At 33.1% G+C, this 24,496-nt stretch overlaps 1 long non-coding RNA gene across 1 annotated transcript; it reads left to right on the forward strand.

The window, feature by feature from the left end:
• The first annotated feature begins 20,966 nt into the window (after positions 1 to 20,966).
• On the forward strand, positions 20,967 to 23,466 carry LOC113613708 (uncharacterized). Its single transcript, XR_003430343.1, has 3 exons — positions 20,967 to 21,000; positions 22,081 to 22,142; positions 23,399 to 23,466. It is a non-coding gene; the product is annotated as an uncharacterized LOC113613708 (long non-coding RNA).
• The last annotated feature ends 1,030 nt before the right edge of the window (positions 23,467 to 24,496 follow it).

The raw sequence follows: 24,496 nt of genomic DNA on the forward strand, positions 1-24,496 counted from the left end.
CTTCTTTGGAGAAATGTCTATTTAGGTCTTTTGCCCATTTTTGGATTGGGTTGTTTGTTTTATTAATATTGAGCTGCATGAGCTGTTTATATATTTTGGAGATTAATCCTTTGTTGATTCGTTTGGAAATATTTTCTCCCACTCTGAGGGTTGTCTTTTCATCTTGTTTGTAGTTTCCTTTGCTTTGCAAAAGCTTTTAAGTTTCATTAGGTCCCATTTGTTTATTTTTATTTTTATTTCCATTACTCTAGGAGGTGGATCAAAAAAGACCTTGCTGTGATTTGTGTCAAAGAATGTTCTTCCTACCTTTTCCTCTAAGAGTTTTATATTGTCTGGACTTATATTTATGTTTCTAATCCATTTTGAGTTTATTTTTGTGTATGGTGTTAGGGAGTGTTCTAATTTCATTCTTTTATATGTAGTTGTCCAGTTTTCCCAGCACCACTTATTGAAGAGACTGTCTTTTCTCCATTGTATATCCTTGCCTCTTTTGTCATAGATTAGTTGATCATAGGTGTGTGGGTTTATCTCAGGGCTTTCTATCCTGTTCCATTGATCTATATTTCTGTTTTTGTGCCAGTACCATATTGTCTTGATTACTGTAGCTTTGTAGTATAGTCTGAAGTCAGGGAGTCTGATTCCTCCATCTCCGTTTTTTCCCCTCAAGACTGCTTTTGCTATTCAGGGGCTTTTCTGTCTCCATACAAATTTTAAGATTTTTTGTTCTAGTTCTGTAAAAAAAGCCATTGGTAATTTGATAGGGATTGCATTGAATCTGTCGATTGCTTTGGGTGGTATAGTCGTTTTCACAATATTGATTCTTCCAATACAAGAATATGGTATACCTCTCCATCTGTTTGTATCATCTTTAATTCCTTTCACCAGTGTCTTGTAGTTTTCTGCATACAGGTCTTTTATCTCCCTATGTAGATTTATTCCTAGGTATATTATTCTTTTTGTTGCAATGGTAAATGGGAGTGTTTCCTTAATTTCTCTTTCAGATTTTTCATCAGTGTATAGGAATGCAAGAGATTTCTGTGCATTAATTTTGTAACCTGCAAATTTACCAAATTCGTTCATTAGCTCTAGTGGTTTTCTGGTGGCATCTTTAGGATTCTCTATGTATAGTATTTTGTTATCTGCAAACAGTGACAGTTTTACTTCTTCTTTTCCAATTCGTATTCCTTTTATTTCTTTTTCTTCTCTGATTGCCATGGCTAGGACTTCCAAAACTATGTTGAATAATAGTGGTGAGAGTGGACATCCTTGTCTTGTTCCTGATCTTAGAGGAAATGCTTTCCATTTTTTACCACTGAGAATGATGTTTGCTGTGGGTTTGTCATATATGGCCTTCATTATGTTAAGGTAGGTTCCCTGTATGCCCACTTTCTGGAGAGTTTTTTATCATAAATTGGTGTTGAATTTTGTGAAAAGTTTTTCTGCATCTATTGGGATGATCATATAGTTTTTCTTCTTCAATTTGTTAATATGGTTTATCACATTGTTTCATTTGCATATATTGAAGAATCCTTGCATCCCTGGGATAAATCTTACTTGATCATGGTGTATGATCCTTTTAATGTGTTGTTGAATTCTGTTTGCTAGTATTTTGTTGAGGATTTTTACATCTATATTCATTGGTGGTATTGGCCTGTAATTTTCTTTATTTGTAGTATCTTTGTCTGGTTTTGGTATCAGGGTGATGGTGGCCTCACAGAATGAGTTTGGGAGTGTTCCTTCCTCTACAATTTTTTGGAAGAGTTTGAGAAGGATAGGTGTTAGTTCTTTTCTAAATGTATGATAGAATTCACCTGTGAAGCCATCTCGTCCTGGACTTTCGTTTGTTGGAAGATTTTTAATCACAGTTTCGATTTCACTACTTGTGATTGGTCTGTTCATATTTTCTATTTTTTCCTGGTTCAGTCTTGGAAGGCTATACCTTTCTAAGAATTTGTCCATTTCTTCAAGGTTGTCCATTTTTTTGGCATAGGGTTGCTTGTAGTAGTCTCTTAAGATGCTTTGTATTTCTTCAGTGTCTGTTGTAACTTCTCCTTTTTCATTTCTAATTTTATTGATTTGAGTCCTCCCCCTCTTTTTCCTGTTGAGTCTGGGTAATGGTTTATCAATTTTGTTTATCTTCTCGAAGGACCAACTTTTAGTTTTTTTGATCTTTGCTATTGTCTTTGTTTCTATTTCATTTATTTCTGATCTGATCTTTATGATTTCTTTCCTTCTACTCACTGGGTTTTGTTTGTGCTTCTTTCTCTAGTTCCTTTAGGTGTAAGGTTAGATTGTTTTTTTGAAATTTTTCTTGTTTCTTGAGGTAGGATTGTATTGCTATAAAATTCCCTCTTAGAACTGCTTTTGCTGCATCCCATAGGTTTTGGATTGTCATGTTCATTGTCATTTGCCTCTAGGTATTTTTTTATTTCCTCAGTGATCTCTTGGTTATTTAGTAACGTGTTGTTTAGCCTCCATGTGTTTGTGTTTTTTATGCTTTTTTCCCTGTGATTGATTTCTGATCTCATAGTGTTGTGGTCAGAAAAGATGCTTGATATGATTTCAGTTTTCTTAAATTTACTGAGGCTTGATCTGTGACCCAAGATGTGATCTATCCTGGAGAATGTTCCATGCGCACTTGAAAAGAAAGTGTAATATGCTGTTTTTGATGGAATGTCCTATAAATATCAATTAAATCTGTCTGGTCTATTGTGTCATTTAAAGCTTGTGTTTCCTTATTAATTTTGTCTAGATGATCTGTCCATTGGTGTAAATGTGTTTGTTAAAGTCCCCCACTGTTATTGTGTTACTGTCGATTTCCTCTTTTATAACTGTTAGCAGTTGCCTTATGTAGTGGGGTGCTACTATGTTAGGTGCATATATATTTATAATTGTTATATCTTCTTCTTGGATTGATCCCTTTATCATTATGTAGTGTCCTTCCTTGTCTCTTGTAACATTCTTTATGTTAAACTCTATTTTATCTGATATGAGTATTGCTACTCCAGCTTTCTTTTGATTTCCATTTGCATGGAATATCTGTTTTCATCCCTTCACTTTCAGTCTGTTTGTGTCCCTAGGTCTGAAGTTGGTCTCTTGTAGACAGCATATATACAGGTCTTGTTTTTTGTATCCATTCAGCAAGCCTGTGTGTTTTGGTTGGAGCATTTAATCCATTCATGTTTAAGGTAATTATCTATATGTATGTTCCTATGACCATTTTCTTAATTGTTTTGGGTTTGTTTTTGTAGGTCCTTTTCTTGTCTTGTGTTTCCCACTTAAAGAAGTTCCTTTAGCATTTGTTGTAGCGCTGGTTTGGTGGTGCTGAATTCTCTTAACTTTTGCTTGTCTGTAAAGCTTTTGATTTCTCCATTGAATCTGAATGAGATCCTTGCTGGGTAGGGTAATATTATTTGTAGGTTCTTCCCTTTCATCACTTTAAATATGTCATGCCACTCCCTTCTGGCTTGTAGAGTTTCTGCTGATTAATCAGCTCTTAACCTTATGGGAGTTCCCTTGTATGTTATTTGTCATTTTTCCCTTGCTGCTTTCAATAATTTTTCTTTGTCTTTAATTTTTGCCAGTTTGATTACCATGTGTCTCAGCATGTTTCTCCTTGGGTTTATCCTGCGTGGGACTCTCTGAGCTTCCTGGACTTAGGTGACTATTTCCTTTCCCAAGTTAGGGAAGTTCTCAACTATAATCTCTTCAAATATTTTCTCGGGTGCTTTCTCTCTCTCTTCTCCTTCTAGGACCCCTATAATGCGAATGTTGTTGCATTAATGTTGACCCAGAGGTGTCTTAGGCTGTCTTCATTTCTTTTCATTCTTTTTTCTTTATTCTGTTCTGCAGCAGTGAATTCCACCATTCTGTCTTCCAGGTCACTTATCCGTTCTTCTGCCTCAGTTATTCTGCTATTGATTCCTTCTATTGTAGTTTTCATTTCAGTTATTGTATTGTTTATCTCTGTTTGTTTGTTCTTTAATTCTTCTAGGTCTTTGTTAACATTTCTTCCATCTTCTCGATCTTTGCCTTCATTCTTTTTCCGAGGTCCTGGATCATCTTCACTATCATTAATCTGAATTCTTTTTCTGGAAGGTTGCCTATCTCCACTTCATTTAGTTGTTTTTCTGGGGTTTTATCTTGTTCCTTCATCTGGTACATAGCCCTCTGCCTTTTCATTTTGTCTATCTTTCTGTGTATGTGGTTTTTGTTTCACAGGCTGCAGGATTGTAGTTCTTCTTGCTTCTGCTGTCTGCCCTCTGGTGGATGAGGCTCTCTAAGAGGCTTGTGCAAGTTTCCTGATGGAAGGGACTGCTGTTTGTTACAGCTCCCTTGAGACAACCCAACACTGGAGCCTACTGGGGCTCATTGGTGGGGCTAATGGCAGACTCTGGGAGGCCTCATGCTAAGGAGTTCTTCCCAGAACTTCTGCTGCCAGTGTCCTTGTCCTCACAGTGAGACACAGCCACCCCCTGCCTCTGCAGGAGACCCTCCAACACTAGCAGGTAGTTCTGGTTCAGTCTCCTAAGGGGTCACTGCTCCTTCCCCTGTGTCACAATATGCACACTACTTTTTGTGTGCCCTCCAATAGTGGAGTCTCTGTTTCCCCCTGTCCTGTTGAAGTCGTGCAATCAAATCCCACTAGCCTTCAAAGTCTGATTCTCTAGGAATTTCTCCTCCTGTTGCTGGACCCCCTTTTTGGTAAGCCTGATGTAGGGCTCAGAACCTTCACTCCAGTGGGTGGACTACTGTGGTATAAATGTTCTCCAGTTTGTGAGTCACCCACCCAGCAGTTATGGGATTTGATTTTATTGTGATTGTGCCCCTCCTACCATGTCATTGTGGCTTCTCCTTTGTCTTTGGATGTGGGGTATCTTTTGTGGTGAGTTCCAGTGTCTTCCTGTCAATGATTGTTCAGCAGTTAGTTGTGATTCTGGTGCTCTCACAAGAGGGTGTCTATTTCAAACCTTCTGCTGCACTTTCTCATCTTCCATTTTCTTTGGCTTTACTCTCTGATGATAACTTCACTTCCAAATGACATCTGGGGCTGGGAAATCCAAAATCTGTAAGGCAGGTCAGCATGCTCTAGAAATTTCTTATCTTGAGTAAATTCTTAAAGGAAAAGAAGGAAGATTATTTCTTTTATTTCATTTCAAATAGTTAGCTGTTTAAGAAGCTGAAATGAGAGTAGGTAAAAAGAAAGACAAGAGTTTGCTTATATATTACTGAGAAAAATATCTGATTTAAAAGTACACGTTAAAGAGGTCATGAAATGATGGTTTGGAAGATTATGTTCTTGCTTTTCTTATTGACACAGATAAAAAGTATAATCAAAGATAAAGTCATCATATCCGAACAATTAGATAAGATTATTCTATCATTCAGAAGCCCTGTTTTTTATCCATAGCTCAAACTATAAGTAATTTTCTTCTTTAATTATATTGAAAAAATAATTTTATATGGATGTCACAAATTTGCTTTACTCCATTTAAAATTTAGATACTTTAATTCATCCGTGTAGTGATTGCATATTATTGAAATGTCCAGCATTAGCTTTTGATCTGAAAATGATGTCAAGTATTACGTGCTCCTATTCTCTGTGTGAATATAAGTAAAAAATAGAATAAACCTAGGCATGAAATTCCTATCCCTCTAAGGAACCCCCCCACATTGGTGTTGCTTCTTGCATATGTCTCTTTTAAATAGGAAATTTTATTATATATTAATATAATAATATTATATTGTATTATTTTTTATTAAATTTTATTACATTTTACAATGAAGGGAATAGTTGGCAAACAAATGATGGCTAATGACAAATCATAAATCTTATACCATCGTTTTAATTAAAATGTAATCTGTTTAGATAATGTATAATGTTTTTCTTCAAACCCCACCCCCAGAGCTGAGAAGGGTGAGAAAGTTGAAAAATGGGCACAGATGTAGAGTTTTCAGTGAATACTGCTACTAGACAGTTGGTAAATCCCCAGACAAAAACCTGGAATTGTATGTAACTAATAGCCAGACTTTCTCTCATGCATTTACATTTGTACATTCTTTATCCATTAGATAATCCAGAGACTCTGCTTAGTTAATTTTGATTATCTATATAATTGTCAATATAGCAACAACTCCAGATGAGAACAAAAGGAAAGAAATGGGGGGCATTTGGGCCTATCTATAATCATGACAATTGTCATGGGAAATATGGAGGTAAAAATTTAGAAGAAGATAGAATCATACCCAATGAACACATGGGTATAAGTCTGAAAATTTCACTAGCAAAAGCTCTTACCAAGATTTGTCTTCCTTACCTGATCTACTGTTTGGCTCTTTAAAAATTGAAGTTGTACATAAAGAAAATTTGAATTAATTATTTCCTAGGAATCTGAAATGCAACTACCTGAGTAGTTAGGAATTAGTCTATAAGGACCGTATTTTTCTTTGTGGGTTGGGAGAGGCATTTTCAAGTATTAGAATAACTGAGTAACCATGCTATGTACAATTCTTTGAATTTCCCAAGACCCAAGTCATACCAGTCATACCTCTTGCTCTTTGATACTAATATTTACACTGCAAATGTATAAATCAAAGTGCAGTTAAGCAAAAATTTTATCACATAGAAAAAAAAGCTCTCATATCAGAGAAATTTGGATTGTTTTAGAGAATTGTGCCTTGTCATATAATGTGACTTGCATATAATTCACAGTTTAATTCAGGATTAAGTCATATTTTCCTGTTATTTACAATTCTCCATTCTTGAATATGGTACATGTTTCCATTTTTCAACATCTTATTTTACATCCTGAATGAAAGTTTTATAATTTTCTTAAAAAATAAATATTGTACACATATGCATCCTAGGTATATTTTAATTTATATTGATATTTTAGATGGTATTTTTAAAATTATGTTTGCTACTTTATGTTTCTAGTACATGTAATGCTATTGAATTCTGTGTAGGAATTCTATTCATTAGTTTGCTTACATTTTTTTTTTTTTGATTTTTGGTTTATTTAGGTATTTGATCACTGAATAATGAAAACTTGTTTTTTAACCTTTAAATTTTTGTTTCTTCCTGTATTATTTTACTACCCATGATTCTTACATATACTGAATAAAAATATCAGCAAATGTGAATTTATATCTTGTTAACTTCTTCAAGGGAATTCTGTTTTACTGTTAAATATGATGCTTGGATAGATTTTAGAAAATAACCATTATCTTTTTAAAGAAGTTCTCTTGTGGTTTTAGTGTACTAATACACATTGTCATGAAAAAATATTTGGATTTAATAAATGTTCACATCTTTTGGAAGTTTTTTAAACTAATTGGTTGACATAATTACAAATTTAAGTTTTCCATTTTAAGTCATTTATGCAATCATGGGATTAATTCTACTTGTTCCTAATAGTTCTCATTTTTCTTTTTTTTTACCATATTTTTCTCATTGATGATAGCATGACCAGGAAGGATGACTTTATATTCTTTCATTTGAAATGATCTCCCATAAACCCAAAGAGCACTTTCTTATGTTAAATATCTGGACTTTTTCATGATCAACTCTAAATATATAAATCAACAGGAAAAATTGTGTGAAAAATCCTATGTTGATTTTTGTCTTTCTGGGGATTCTGCCATTCTTTTTCAGGGAACTTGTTCAGTAAAGGCCTAGATAGTGAATATTTTAAACTTTGAGGCCCATACAATCACTGTCTCAATTTCTTAAGTCAATTGTTAAAGTAGAAAAGCAGACATAAACAGTATATTAAATAAGTATGGCTGTGTTCCAATAAAACCTTATTATGGATACTGAAGCAATCATTGGCAGAATTGAAGACAGAAATAGACCATTCTATAAAAACAGTTGTAGATTTCAATACCACACTTTCAGTAATAAATAGAACATTTACACAGAACATCAAAAGGAAACTGGGGACTTGATCAACACTATAAACCACCTATACCTAATAGACACACAGAATGCTCCATACAGCAACAGAAAAATATATATTCATCTCAAGTGCACATGCAACATTTTCCAGGACAGACCATGTTAGGCAATAAAACAATTCTCAATATATTTTAAAAGATTGAAATCATACTAAGCATGTTTTAGGACCACAGTGGAATGAAAGTAGAAATTAATAGCCGAAGGAAAACTGGAAAATATGTGATAATTAAACAACATTGTTTTAAAAATTATGGGTCAAAGAAGAAATCACTAGAGAACTTTAGAAAATATTTTGAGATGTAAGAAAATAAAATCACAACACACCAAAATTTATAGGATGCAACAAAAGCAGTGTTCAGAGAAAAATGTATAGCTGTAAACGCCTACATTAAAAAAGAAGAGGGCTTCCCTGGTGGCGCAGTGGTTGAGGGTCCGCCTGCCGATGCAGGGGACACGGGTTCGTGCCCCAGTCCGGGAAGATCCCACATGCCACGGAGCGGCTGGGCCTGTGAGCCATGGCCACTGAGCCTGCGTGTCCGGAGCCTGTGCTCCACAATGGGAGAGACCACAACAGTGAGAGGCCCACGTACAGCAAAAAAAAATAAAAAGAAGAAGAAATATTTCAAACCAGTAACCTATTATTTTTTTAAGGGACTAGAAAAATAATAGCAAAGTAAACCCAAAGCAAGTGGAAAGAAGGAGATAATAAAGATCAGATAAACAAATTGAAAATAGAAAAACAATGGAAATAAAACATGGAACCAAATGTTGGGTTTTTTTTTTTCAAAAGTTAAACAAAATTGATAAACTCTTAGTAAAACTGGAGAAAAAAGAGAGAGAATGTATCATAACTAAAATTGGAAACTAATACAGAAATATTACTATGACCCTATAAAAACTAAAAGGATTATAAGAGAATACTATGACAAAATTTTTATAAAAATAGATAATCTAGATGATAGAAAAATACTTAGAAACATACAAATTACCAAATCGGACTCAAACAGAAAATCTAAACACATCTATAACAAGTAAAGAGATTAAGTAATTTAAAATCTCCAAACAGAGAAAAGTCTGAGACTAGATGGCTTCACTGAGTGGTAAATTCTACCAAACTACAAAGAAGAATTAACCCCAGTTCTACTCAAACTCTTCCCAAAAAATAAAAGAGGGGGAAACACTCCTAACACATTCTATGAGGCCAGAATTACTCAGATACACAAAGTAATAAAACTACAATCATTACTTCTTGTTAATATAAATACAAGTCCCAACAAAATAATAGCAAATCAAATTGAACAGTACATTGAAAAAGTGATACAACCTAAACAAGTATAATTTATCCCAGGAACACAAGGGCTGTTCAACATAAGAAATCCATTCAATGTAACACACCACATTAATAGAAAAAGGGAAAATTCACATGATTATCTCAACAAATGAAGAAAAAGGATTTTTCAAAATTCATTTATTATAAAAAAACATTCAACAAACTAAGAATAGATCGAGCTTCCTTAACATGATAAAGAGCATTTATCAAAAACCCACAGTTGATGTCACATTTATGAGAAACTGAACTCTTTCCCCATAACATCATGAAAAAGAAAAGGATGGCCACTTGTACTGGAAGTTCTAGCAAAAGCAAATAGTCAAGTAAAAGAAATGAGGTCCACAGTGGAAAGAGAAAAATAAAGTTATTTTTATTCTTAAGATGACATAATTCTATATACAGAAAATCTTATAGAACATCTCACCCCACACCGACCAACACACACCCAAACATATACACAAACCACTAAGCTAATAATCAGATTCTGAAAAGTTGCAGGGTCAGTTGTTTTCCTATACACTGTCAATGAAATACTGAAAAGGAAATAAAGATTAAAAATTTCATTTATAATAGCATCCCAAAGAATACAATGCTTAGGAATAAATTTAACCAAGGAGGTAAGATGCTTGTACACTGAAAGCTACAAATCATTGTTGAAAGCAGTCCATGTTGAAAGACATCCCATGTTCATGGAATAGAAGTCTTAATATTATTTAGATGACAATATACCCCAAACTACCTACAGATTCAATGCAATCTCTATCAAAATTCCAATGGTGTATTTTGCAAAAAGGAAAAGCTGGATACTTGCATTCATATGAAACTACAAGGGGCGTTGGGTAACCAAAATAATATTGACATAAAACACAGTCAGATGACACACACTTTCTGATGTCAAAGCTTATTGCAAAGCTACTGTAATGAAAGCAGTGTGGTATTGTTGTTGGCATACATAACTAGTAGAATAAGATTGAGAGTCCAGAAATACATCTATGGTCCATTGAATTTTGACAAGAGAACCAAGATCATTTACTAGGGGAAGGAATTGTCTCTTCAACAAAAAATAGTGCTGTAATAAGTGAATAATCATAAAAAAGAAAAAAAAAACGGACCTTAATCTCACTCCATAGGAAAAACTCAAAATGAATCACAAAAAAAATATGAGTTAAAATTATAACAAACTATTAGAAGAAACTAGAGATAAATTTTATCACTGAGAATCTGGCAATGAGTTTTTAGATTTGACACCAAAACCACAAAGAACCAAAGAAAAAATAAATTGTACTTCATAAAAACCAAAATTTTTGTACATCGAAGGACATTATGAAGAAAGTGAAAACATAACTGACAGAATGGGAGAAACTATTTTCAAATTGTATGTCTGATAAAAGTTTAGTATCCAGACTATACAAAGAACTCTTACAACTCGTCAAAAAAAGACAACCCTATTAAACAATGTATAAAAGACCTGGACAGATATTTCTCCAAAGAAGATACATATATGGCCAAGAGCATGAAAAAGTGTTTAAGATCATTGGGTATTATGGAAATGCAAATCAAAACCACAATGAGATATCACTTTACACCCTCTGGGATGGCTTTAATCAAAAAGTGAAAATAACAAGCATTGGCAAAGATGTAGAGGAATAGCAATCCCAGTACATAGCTAGTGAGATTGTAAAATGGAGCATCCACTGTGGAAAACATTTTAGTAGCTTCTCAAAAAGTTAAGCATAGAAATAGCATATGACATAGCAATCCCACTCCAAGATTTAAACCCAAGAGAAATGAAAATATATGTCCACACTGAAACCTGTACTGGAACGTTCATAGCAGCATTATTGATGGTAATCAAAAGGTAGAGACAATATTCATCAGTTGATGGCTGAATAAATACATTGTGATATACATCTGTGTTGTTCAGACAATGGCATATTATTCAGCCATCACAAGGAACAAAGTATTGACACATGCTACAATGAGGATGAAACATTTTGTTAAGTAAAGGAATCCAGACACAAAAGGTCACAACTTGTATTATTCTTTTATGTAATATATTCAGAATAGGCAAATCCATAGAGACTGAAAGCAGATTAGAGATTACCAGGGGATGGGTGGAAAGAGAAATGAGGAGTGATTACTTAATATGTACAGGGTGTTTTACTGAGGTGATGAAGTTTTGAAACTAGACAACGTTGTGAATATACTAAATACCACTAAAATGTACAATTTGAAATGGTTAATTATATGTTTTATAAAGTTTATTTTTAAATTTTATATCAGAGTATAGTTGATTAACAATGCTGTATTAGTTTCAGGGGTACAGTAGAGTGATTCAGTTATACATGTACATATATCTATTCTTTTCAAATTCTTTTACCATTAGGTTATTACAGAGTATTGAGCAGAGCTCCCTGTTCTATACAGTAGGTCCTTGTTGGTTATCTATTTTAAATATAGCAGTGTTTACATTTCAATTCCAAACTCCCAATCTATCCTCCTGGCCCTTCCCCCAGTAACCATAAGTTCTCAAAGTCTGTGAGTCTGTTTCTATTTTGTAAATAAGTTCATTTGTATTATTGTTTTTAGATTCCACATATAAGCAATATCATATGATATTTGTCTTTCTCTGTCTGACTTACTTCACTTAGTATGATAACCTCCAGTTCCATCCATGTTGCTGTAAATGGCATTATTTCATCATTTTTAATGGCTGAGTAACATTCCATTGTATATATGTACCACATCTTCTTCATCCATCTTCTTTATCGGTCTCATTGTTTGCAAATATTTCCCCCCATTCTGTGGGTTGTCTTTTCATTTTGTTTATGGTTTCCTTTGCTGTGCAAAGGTTTTGAGTTTAATTAGGTCCCATTTTCAAATTTTTGTTTTTATTTCCATTACTCTAGGAGATGGATTGAAACACATATTGCTGAGATTTATGTCAAAGAGTGTTCTGCCTATATTTTCCTTTAAGAGTTCTGTACTATTCAGTCTTACATTTAGGTCTTTAATCCATTTTCAGTTTATTTTTGTGTATGGTGGCAAAGAATGTTCTAATTTCATTATTTTTATATGTAGCTCTTCAGTTTTCCCGGCACCAATTATTGAAGAGACAGTCTTTTCTCCATTGTATATTCTTGCCTCCTTTGTCATAGATTAATGGACCATAGGTGCGTAGGTTTATTTATGGGCTTTCTATCCTCTTCCATTGATCTATATGTCTGTTTTTGTGCCAGTGCCATACTGTTTTGATGACTGTAGCTTTATAGCATAGTCTGAAGTTAGGGAGACTGATTCTTCCAGCTCTGGTTTTCTTTCTCAAGATTTCTTTGGCTATTCAGGGTCTTTTGTGTCTCCAAATTTTAAATTTTTGACTCTAGTTCTGTGAAAAATGTCATTGGTAAGTTGATAGGGATTGCACTGAATCTTAGACTTCCTTGGGTAGTAGTATAGTCGTTTTGACAATATTGATTCTTCCAATCCAAGGACATGGTATATCTTTCCATATGTTTGTATCATCTTCGATTTCTTTGATTGGTGGCTTATAATGGGTTGGCCAAAAAGTTCGTTCATGTTTTCTGTAACATCTTATGGAAAAACATGAATGAAATTTTTGGCGAATCCAGTAGTTTTCTGAGTATAGGTCTTTTGCCTCCTTAGGTAGGTTTATTCCTAAGTATGTTATTCTTTTTGATGCAATGATAAATGGAATTGTTTCTTGAACTTCTCTTTCTGATCTTTCATTGTTAGTGTATGGAAATGCAACAGATTTCTGTGTATTTATTTTTTATCCTGCAACTTTACTGAATTCATTGATTAGCTCTAGTAGCTTTCTGATAGCATCTTTAGGATTTTCTTTGTATAGTATCATGTCATCTGCAAACAGTGACAGTTTTACTTCTTTTCCAGTTTGGATTCCCTTTATTTATTTATTTTTTCTTCTCTGATTGCCATGGCCAGGACTTCCAAAACTATGTTTACTTTAATAAAAAATTACTAATGAAAATAAAAAGATTAATCTAAATATGTGAGAACAAGTTGTACATAAAAAAGAATATTAATATTTCATGTAAAATCAAATGCAACAATATATAGTATTCATAATATTAATAGCAGGTGAAGTAGAATTGGGGGAAAAGAATCATTAAAATGATAAAGAAGGATACAGTACTCATCACAGTTTTGAACTCATGCCTCAAATAACCTACTATCAAAATATATCACCAGTTATAAAGGGAAATAACAATAAGTATACAGTTTAGTACAATATAAGAGAATATTAAGTTCATACAAGTCAAGTCAATTGTAGAATATTTTTAAAATGCAAATGAATAAATTTACTTAATTCTAACTTGTCAGTAGCTAATTATTTAAGGAAAAAGGTGAAGGAAAAACATGATCTCAAAAAACATCTGAACACACATAAATTAGTGAATTATTTAAAACTTTAAATGACATTTTATTGTTATATTATTTTAAATAATATATAATTAAGTATACTCTTTATTTTATGAGAGACATTTAATGCTAATACTAAAACCTGACACAGATTCCTGACATAGAAAATAAATCTATAGGCAAATCTTACATACCAATAGATGCAAGAAAATTTAATGCAAAAGTATCCTATAATTTATGTAAGGATTTTTATAGTCATGTAAGGAATAGCATTAAGTCATAAATTAGATTAATGAATTCAATCTATAAGTTAAATAAAATTCAGCAAAAATGTATACTATCCTATATACACTATGAGCCGACATGAGCCTGTGACTTTTTGGACACTTTTCAAAAAATTAAGTATAATTTTATGATTATTTTCATATAATTTATCTACATATGTTATTAATAATATTCCATAAAATAATTGCTTTTATTTTACTGTTTTTAATTTATTATTGCTTGAGTATTGATACTATTACCTTTTTAATACTTGTTGTGTCTGGTCAATTTACTGAACAGTCAATACATCCTATGATGTTTGTAATTTAATCATTTCATTTTTTATTGTTGTTCAATTGTATCACCAAGACAGAATGATATGTCTGTATTCTTGCAATGATTAAATGCTATAATTCTTTTCCTTATTACTAAATTGTCTATATTTACAGGGTAATTTTATGTAATGTTGAGATAATATGAATTACAATGCTTGGTGATTATGTGAATGCCTCTAATGTTTCACTATTTAGTTATTAATTTGAGAGGGACATACTTCTTTTCTCAGTTTATCAGTACTCTGTGCAGGAGTTTATTCAATAACCATTCAGAACATTCTAAATTAATTTTGTGCTTTATTGAACTTTATGGAAATTGCAGTGGTAGAAATATGTATGTGATTTTTAAAAATATGCTACCTGCTGCATAAAACAAACCCCAACATTTCAGTTGATTTATACAATAGAGGTTTATATTTCACTCTTGCAGTAATTAAATATGGTTTTCCTTGTTCAGCACGAAGTTTTTCTCCATATGGTAAATCAGGGATCCAGTATCCTTGCACTGTATGCTTTTACAATTTATTAGGACCTCTTAAAAGGAGTTTGCTTTAGTGCCACTGAAAGTGCTACTTTGGTGCTCCTGAAAGTGTGCTTTAGTGCTACCTGTCATTTCCACTCTGATGCTTTCCCAGGGAACTAGTTACATAGTCTGACCTACATTCAAAGGAGATAGGAATGGGGTAGGACTGGAAAATGCTCTCCCTGGATGGACAGCATCTTTTAAGCAGCAACTCTTTTTATAAATGTTGGAACATGAATAACTAACTGTTAATGCTACAAGAGTGACTACCCATAATTGCTAAGACTACTTATTTTAGCATCACTCATTTCTACCTTAATCTCTTTTTTAAAAAAGAACATAATGCAGTGGTACTAGAATATTATATTTATAACCACAATTTGTCTACTCTTTCTGTACTGATAATATTTTGTGAGGTTTTCAGTGCCAGAGCAAGGACAAAACTATTAAAGATATAATAAATATTTTAGTGTATATTAAATGAAAAGATCTTGATAAAATATAACATATTTAGTTATTGAGTGACACGTTATTCATTTTATATAAACTGACTGCATGTTTATAAGTCATTATACTCAGATTCAAAAAGTATTAAGATTTTTATATAAAAAAATCAATACCTATTTCTGTAAACCAAAGTTTTGAATGAGTAAAATCACTTTGTATCATTTCAATTGCTTTCTCTGTTGTAATATACTAGGTAGACTGTCCATGTGTATTTGCACATAATGAACTAAATAATTTCAGATAACTTCAGGTCTGTGAGTCTATCTTGAAGACAGAGGTAAAAGTGAAGCAGTTAGACTGGTTGATTTACCTTTGAATATTTAAGACCCACCACAATGATATTTAAACAATGTAGTAGTCTTCAAACTTGTGACAAAATCACCTGACAGGCCTATCAACAAGAAGTGGTCTGAAAAATATAGACTTCAGTGAGATTTATAAATAGAAAGTTTACTTTTTTTTTAATATCCCAAAGGACAAATTTGCCTAGGGTATTATACGACTGAAATGGTGATCCATTTAAGATCTTGATCTTGAATTATTGTTTGTAGCTGGTTGTAAGAGCAAATTACTTTCACAAGAGTGAGCATGAAGATTGAGAAAAACACAGTATGGCAGTTTTGCTAATAATTACAACACTAAGCTACTTGATAGATGAGTATTGGTAATTAAACCATTGGATGTAATGGGGACCTATATGATTCACTTCTCAAGAAAAAAAAAAGGGACATGAAATAACAAATTAATGTGATACTTAAGTGACCACTCTGTGTTCACACATTTTCCAGCATTAGAGGGAAACTGAAATAAATACTCCAATCTCTTTTTTGGTTTAAAGCAATTGGAAAGGATATTAATGGGGTCTAATATCAATGTTGACAGATAGCAGAGAATAGAGAAATGAAAGGCTGTAGTAATGAAGTCATCATAAAGAGGGATGGAAAAACTAGGCAGGTAAAATTTGAGAAGAAAAGAGGAACTATATGGATTTCACTTTTTCAAAGATGTAAATGAAGGAATAAGTATAGTGTGTTGCCAGATTCTCTCCTTATTCACTCTTCTCCCTTTCTTCCTCCTTCCCTCTCTTTCTTCTTTCCTTCCTTCCAGCTATTGCATATAATATTAAAAGGATTATTCTTTGATTTATTTATTTATTTCATTTATTTGGATAGTCTATGGAAAATACTTATTAGGCAGGACACCTTTCACTACAGAGAAGCTTAAGAAACAATAGAATGACTGTGACATAAAGGATGCATTGAAGGAAGCAAGGGTCCAGAGTTAGGGATATAAACTGTGGTTGGAGAAAGTCACAACTAGGGATAAATTTTGTCTTGGTTCCCCTTCCCTTTCCCTATGTGGATTTTCCCTCCCATTTTTTCTTCTCATTTAATTTCAGGCTTTTAGTATTTTTAAGATGAGTGTAGGTACATCTACATAAAGAAATGTAATATGAAAAATATAAAAAAGAGGAAATAATAAAATCCACTCAACTCAGAGTACTGAGTTCTAACTGTGCTAGAGCAGTTCCTGAAGATCACATAATACTTTTCTATTTCCCCATATGTAGTCAGAATATAAAACTGATCCAAATTATATTGTTGCTTTTTTTTTTTTTTTGCGGTACGTGGGCCTCTCACTGCTATGGTCTCTCCCGTTGTGGAGCACAGACTCCGGACGCGCAGGCCCAGCGGCCATGGCTCACGGGCCCAGCTGCTCCGCAGCATGTGGGATCTTCCCGGACCGGGACACGAACCCGTGTCCCCTACATCGGCAGGTGGACTCTCAACCACTGCACCACCAGGGAAGCCCAGCTTTTTTTTTTTTTTAAAGAAAGCATCTTCGGTAACAGTGGAACTTAGAACACTTCTTAGAACACTTAAAATGAATCATGAAATCCTGCAACAAAAACTGAAAGTGAAAAAATATCTTACCAAATTATGAGAATAATTATACTTTCACTCAATATTCATGAATACAAGTATAAAACTTCTATTACCTAGGCTCTGTGTCTTTAATTAATCCTGTTTCATTAACTCCAGTGAACTCTTGTGAGAGTAGAATGCAAAGTAATGTTTCTGAAAGTGTTCATTCTGATGCCCAGGCTCCAGCAATTTTTATCAAGCCTAACAACTCATCAGAGTCTTGAAGGTATCTCTGTGGAATTTTACACCACAGATGCATTGTGCTTTTTGGATCAGTTATCTGTATCACTTTCATGCTATCCTAATAACTAATCCTGAAATTTGAGTAATTTTACACAATTCTTTTAACCAAGATTATTGAAAAATATTGTGTACAGACATCCTCAGTTCTTTGTCTCATCCAACCTAATTTTCTATTTCTTTACTATATTAAAGTATCAATCCAGGTAACCGAAATGAATATTCCATTTTGATCTAAAGACTTATGAATAGGCAGAAGACTAGACAAGTTGTCAAAGTCCCTTCCTGTCTAGAGAATTGGCATTTGGAAATATAAATAAGTAAATCTTTCTTCTAGTTTACATGTTGGATAGTAATTTTATTGTGTCATTTTTCTGAGACCTTGACACATTTATTTGCATTTTTAATACTCTTTCATTGTTTTTATTTAAAGATTTTTTTGATGTGGACCATTTTTAAAGTCTTTATTGAATTGGTTACAATATTGCTTCTGTTTTATGTTTTGGATTTTTGGCCGCGAGGCTTGTGGGATCTTAGCTCCCCGACGAGGGATTGAATGCGCACCCCCTGCACTGGAAGGCAAAGTCTTAACCACTGGACAGGGAAGTCCCTCTCTCATTGTTTAACTTTTTCCTGCTATGTATTACAGGTAATACTAAGGTGTCTCAGAATACAATACACTCTTTCCTCTTAGAACCTCCTCTTTTATCACTCCAGTATTTGATTCCTATAAAATTTGCATTTATTTGAAAATCTTTGGTGTAAAAGAACTTTAGTATCTGAAAGCCATTTTGCTAGCTTATGACAAGTCTTCAAATTCAGGCTTATCATGTCTCCATTCATTTTTTTCAGTAGGGTAGAATCAGGATTTGGGGCAAATACATTTAAAATTTCCAAGTACTATGCATTTATTTTTCAATTACAAGAGCTCCTTGTTTTCTGTTTTTCATTTTAAATAAAAATTGTATATGTAAGTTGTACAACATGTTGGTTTGATATATATATAGTTAAATGATTACCACAGTTAAGATAATTGACGTATCATCTCCTCACATAGTTACCATTTTGTGTGTTTGTGACAAGTCCACTTGAAATGTCCACTTCTGAGCATATTTTCAGTATTCAGTACAGTATTTTTAAGTACAGTCATGTCTGTACATTAACTCTTTAGATTTATCTGTCCTTCATAACTGCAAATATTTACCATTTGAGCAACATATCCACATTTCCCCCATGCTCCTAGTCCCTGGTAACCACTGTTCTACTATCTGCTTTTATGAATTCAACCTTTTTTTTAGATTTCACATATAATTGAGATCATACAGTATGTGTCTTTCTCTGTCTGATGTCTTTCACTTAGAATAATATCCTCCAGTTTCATCCATGTTGTCACAAATGGTAGAATTTCCTTCTTTCTCATGGTTGAATCATATTTAATTGATGGAGAAGATATTGGAAATGATACATCTGATAAAGAGTTAATATCCAATATATGCAAAGAACTCACACAATTCAACATCAAAAAACCAAATGACCCAATTAAAAAATGGGCAGAGGACCTAAGTAGACCATTTTCCAAAGAAGACATACAAATGACCAATAGCCATATGAGAAGATGCTCAATGGCACTAAGCATCAGGGAAATGCAAATTTTTATTATATCTGTTTTATGTCAAGTGTAAATCCCCCATGGATATGGCACTATTTTAGCTGATCCTTCCTTATAATCCAATGTGCTCCACTAATTATTAAGAAGCATGATTCGATTTAGAGTAGCAAATCAGAGTTCACATTTCTGGTTTTTACTTCTAAATTGTGACTTGGAAAAAAAAACAACCTTCTTCATCTTACATCAATATTTCCTATTATAGATTTTGAGAATACTAAATATTTTTTAACCTTGGTATCACAACAATTATTACATTTTCAGACTCCAGTGAAGAAGTACCATGTATAAGTAATCAGATAGCCACTGTTACCAAGAATGATGCTTAGAAGTTGAACTTTCTTTCTGACACTCATAATCCCACACTATTCCTTCAATTCACATTACTTTCTACTAAAAAAGAGCTTCTTAGAATTACTTTTACTGCTTCCTATATTACTTAGTAACTAACTTTGTTTCTTTATCAATTCAGTTAAACAAAAAGTATTGTGTCCCTAATGTATCCAATACAGTGTTGGATATTTGGGATACAAAAATGAAGAAGTTGAACAAGAATGATAGATTGGAAACAAAATTCAGCCATAAGCTATCCCACTTCTTCCATTCCTTTGCCTATCTCTTATCTTGACTCTGCATCCTCCAATAAATAATAATAAATCAATCTTCCCTGCAGCCAAAAAAATTTTGCTAAAATTTTGACTAGTTCAAATTACTTTCAGGATAAATTCCAAGTTTCTAGGCATAACTATATAGGACTCTTGAGGGCACAGCCCCTGTTTCTGTCTCCATCTTCATCCCCTCATATTTCACACTTCACAAATTCCATGCTAAAATACAAAATGCTTATAATTTCCTGTTCACTTTGTCCTGTTTTGTGCCTCTCTCCTCATTTTCTCTCTCCCCAAGAAACTCACTTTCCACCATTTTTAGTATTACTATTCTTCCTGCAGTTCAGAAGACTTCTCCTCCAGGCGTCCTTTGTTAAATATCAGATTCAGACAGTAATTTTTGCATGTGGTCTCACATCACTAGTGCATCTATCTTAGCATTAATATATATATAGAAAGTGTCCATTGGTGTTTCTGCCTACTGCTCTAAACTTAAAATCCTGAAGGGCTGGAATCATTTCTTCTTCATTTTGTTCACGCCTTTCCTCTAGCTCAGTGGTTGGCAAACTGTGTTTTTAAAGGGATAAGCAGTATGCAGCATTTTAGGATTTGTGGCCATAGGATCTCTATCACAGCTACTCAGTTCTGCTGTTGTAGTATCATAGCAGCCATAGGCAACAAGTAAATGAACAAACATGGTTATATCCAATAAAAATTTTACTCACTAAAACAAGCTTTCTGGCCTTAGGTTGCTGACCCTTGCTATAGCATTGTGCTAATAGTATAGTGCCAAATAAATGAATAAGTCCCTGATTTATTCCTGTGCTTGAATTCTAACTGGGTAAAGTGCCAAGTACTTGGTTCCCTCTGGAAGAGCCGTTGCCTCTATCGCCAGCACCCTACATTGACAGTCACTTATCAATGCCTGTATATCTTCTCTGTGCCAAGGACTCAAGCAAAGATGACTCAGACATGGGCTTTTTCTCTCCTAAGGCCATGTGTGTCAGGGAGAATTACAATCAGGTGCAACTAATGGAAAAACATACTCCATTGACTTAAACAATCAAGAAGTTTTTTTTCTCTCATATATCAATAATATCAAAGTATAGCGTTTGTGACAGATTAATTATGCCTTTAAGGACTCAAATTCTTCTTTATCCAGTTGTATTCTTTTTGCATAAGGTCTTTGTCCTCATGTTCACAAGATAGATGCTGACTATCCATGCATTATACCCATTTTTCAGGTAGGAGGAAGGGAGAAGGAGACTAGAACACCTGCTTATTTGCATGTGTGTAATGGTCTATATTGCATGACTTTTCCTAACTTCAATGCAGATTGGGAAATAGTAGTAACACTGTTGCAATTTTTATAATAGAAGACATCTGGGACCTAGGGCTGAATGGATATTGAATGAATTTTCCTAAAGTATATGCTACATCATGCTACCTCTATGTATTGTTCTGCAAAGTAGGGTGTTTTATTACACTTGAAATTGGCGTAAAATCCCCAGCCTTGGCCAAATAATTTTCATAATTCCTTTAACATCATGAGATTTCATTTAAATTTAATGTTAAATTAGGTCTATTTTGTCACCATGTAAATTTAATATTAAATTAGGACTATTGTGTGTGCAAATTATCATTTTGTTTATCTAGTCCTCACTCTCACTTAACGTCTTTAGTATGAGAACTCTTGACATGGAAACAATTTCCTCCTATTCTCCCTAAATGTTAGTACTTTTTTTGTTATAAATTTGTACATGGAAAAAATTATAACATATGGTCTAGAATTTGATATTTTACGAGCAATTTATATTTTCAAAGTACTTTAAAAATCATGTATCCGTTAAACTTATTTGAATATTATATTGACCCACTTTTTCTTTCATTATGAATAAATGGCTTTTAGTAGAGAACAACGGTAATCTAATGTTATAGTTAAGGAGATGAAGTATTTCACATTCATTTTTCCATAATGAAATCTCTAAGCCTTCACATCTAAAAATGCATACCTGAAGAAAATAATTTGGTTGTAATTTCACATTTCATAGACATATTGCATTAGACCTGTCACTAAAGAATTATCTGCTTTGTGGTAATAATTGTTATTAATTATCAATATTTCAAAATAATGAGAATACAGTGATGAAATATATGTCATCACATAACCCTCCATTGAAAAATAACATGGTAGGGAGAAAGTAGAAAAAGCTAAAAGGCAAAGGGAAATTTGATTCCCTCTTAGAGCTAGAACACCATCTCTTCTATGACTCTGCACAGGTATTTTAAGATTTCTGCCTTAGTGGTTTTATTTTGCTCTTTAGGGTTGTATGTATAGATAACCTACTGTTTAGAAAGGACTTATATGAAGACTGAAATACAAATGGTAAGTAATATAACTTTACTTTCAAAAAGGTTATCAACGGGGCTTTCCTGGTGGCACAGTGGTTGAGAGTCCGCCTGCCGATGCAGGGGACACGGGTATGTGCCCCTGGTCTGGGAAGATCCCACATGCCGCAGAGCGACTGGGCCCGTGAGCCATGGCCACTGAGCCTGCGCGTATTTAACTATGAAACTATGTATTCAAGAGAGACTACTGTTTTCAAATTGTTATAGCAACAAAGATAGCATTATTTATTATAGTCTGGTTAAACTTCTAACTCTACAAAGAATATAGGAATATATATATTTAGAGTTCCCTTCCTTCAGTAGTAAGATATTAAAAAAAGCTTTCCTGTTTTGAATCTCTCCTCCCTTGTTCTTTTCAGTTTACCCTTTATTATAGAATTAACCTGTGACACCCCAAAATTCAGCTCTTGCCTAAATGAAAATTAATCCCTACATGTCAGGCTGTTCTTTTAGTTATTACAATCAACTTTGATATTAACAAGAGAATAAATATTGAAGTAAGACTTATTAGGTTTGAAATCAACCTCCACTACTTTTATCTCTTTTTATATCTTAGTTTTACACTTACAGAAAAATTTTACAAGTAGCAGAGTCCCATATTCACTTCACCTGATTCCCCTTTATGTTAGCATGGTAACAAAACATGGTTTTGTGGCAAAACCATGGTACAATTATACAAACTAAGAAATTAACACTGATACAATTAAATATAATAACTGTATATTACTAACCAATGTATTCACACAGTCTTATATTTATTTCTGAATCTATCCACCCATATATATTTTAAAACCATAAGTTCCCATTGATACTTCCATTAAATGCAACATTACAGCACTCATTCCTCCTTTCCTTATTTGTCACTTCTTTCTCTTACAGTAAGCAATTGACTCATGATCTAAGATACATTTACTTAGGTGTTCAACTGTAGTATACGTTTAACAGAGTTTCAGAATTCTAATACTTACTCTAATGAAAAAAAATATACTCATCCTTAAACCACTTTACTAGAGCATTTTAGTAGGTTAGTTAATTTACTTTAGGAATTATGACTTCACAACAATAACAAAGCACTCATTAAATGTATAGAAAAAGAAAAGTTTTGGGTCATTATTTCTTTGTTTTGCTGTTTCCAAATAATGCAGTCTATTTTCATGGCTAGATTTTCATGTAAAGCTAATGGTATTCCTATGTGCCACAGATTTTGATTTAAGTGCAATCTCTCCCCTATAGGTTTTTCCAGCAGAGAAAGGAAATGGGTCTCAAGCCTCTCATTGCGTGACTCCTCTGCACATGCCGACTTAGCTACCATGTCTGGACAAGTGAGTACACCTTTAGACTCAAGCACAATGGCATATAGATGTACAAATTACTGCCATTATTATAATTGCACTACTATGCCCTATTGAATGCAGTGAATTACCATTACATTATGAAAGCTATCTTAGAAAGTGTGTGAATAATATAGTACATTTTTACAGAATAAATGAAAATGGAAGGAATGGCAATATTAAATTAAAAATGCAGTGAATGCATATATTTTATTATACACTAATATTCAGATAAATGCTGACAAGTTTTATTGATTTTTTTGCTCATTTCGCTTATAAAGGTCAATTTTATGTCAGTTTCTAAAAAAGAATAGTTGTTGACACTTTCTAGGCAAAACATAGATTAGTGAAAATTCCCCATTCTCACAATGTCTTTATAGCACATTATTTTTATCTTTTACCTTTAACTAGCCTGAAAGTCTAGTTTTCAGCCATATTTTTGTTTGGTTGAAATTGCAGTTCTCTCAAGACAAGGGTATGTAAAAACAAGAAAATGGATATAGTGAGAGAAAGGCATAGATTCTCAAGCATAATTAAAATGAGGTTGCAGGAATTAGAGACCAATTATATATAGAAATAAGAACTTTGTTGTTTCCTCTGATAATATTTTGCTTTATTATTTTTGTACTCCAATAAGTTTTAAGCACCATTACCAGTTATATCTCTTAAAACTGATAAAACAACAGAGGATAATTTACTGATCATTCAACTCTGACACAGAAAATAGTTCCTGAGACTCTCAAGAACTGGAATGAAAATATTAAGAAATTCTATTTGTCAATTAAGTTTCAGTTTCAATCATTTGTGAAGAAATACAGAAATCATTATTTTCTAAACCATTAAAATGAGGGGTAATATTAACCTAGTATATTTGGTTATTTAAAGTCTTTCAATAAATTATTGTTTAGAGAGTCAATTTTTCCAGTTAATAAAATATATATATTTTGTTACTTAAACTTTTATTGATTCTTATAATTTTGGATTGAAATCATCCTAAAAT

This window comes from Aethalodelphis obliquidens, unplaced genomic scaffold (genome assembly GCF_003676395.1).
Source record: "Aethalodelphis obliquidens isolate GAN/ISIS:26980383/991018 unplaced genomic scaffold, ASM367639v1 scaffold4, whole genome shotgun sequence".
NCBI classification, from domain to species: domain Eukaryota; kingdom Metazoa; phylum Chordata; class Mammalia; order Artiodactyla; family Delphinidae; genus Aethalodelphis; species Aethalodelphis obliquidens.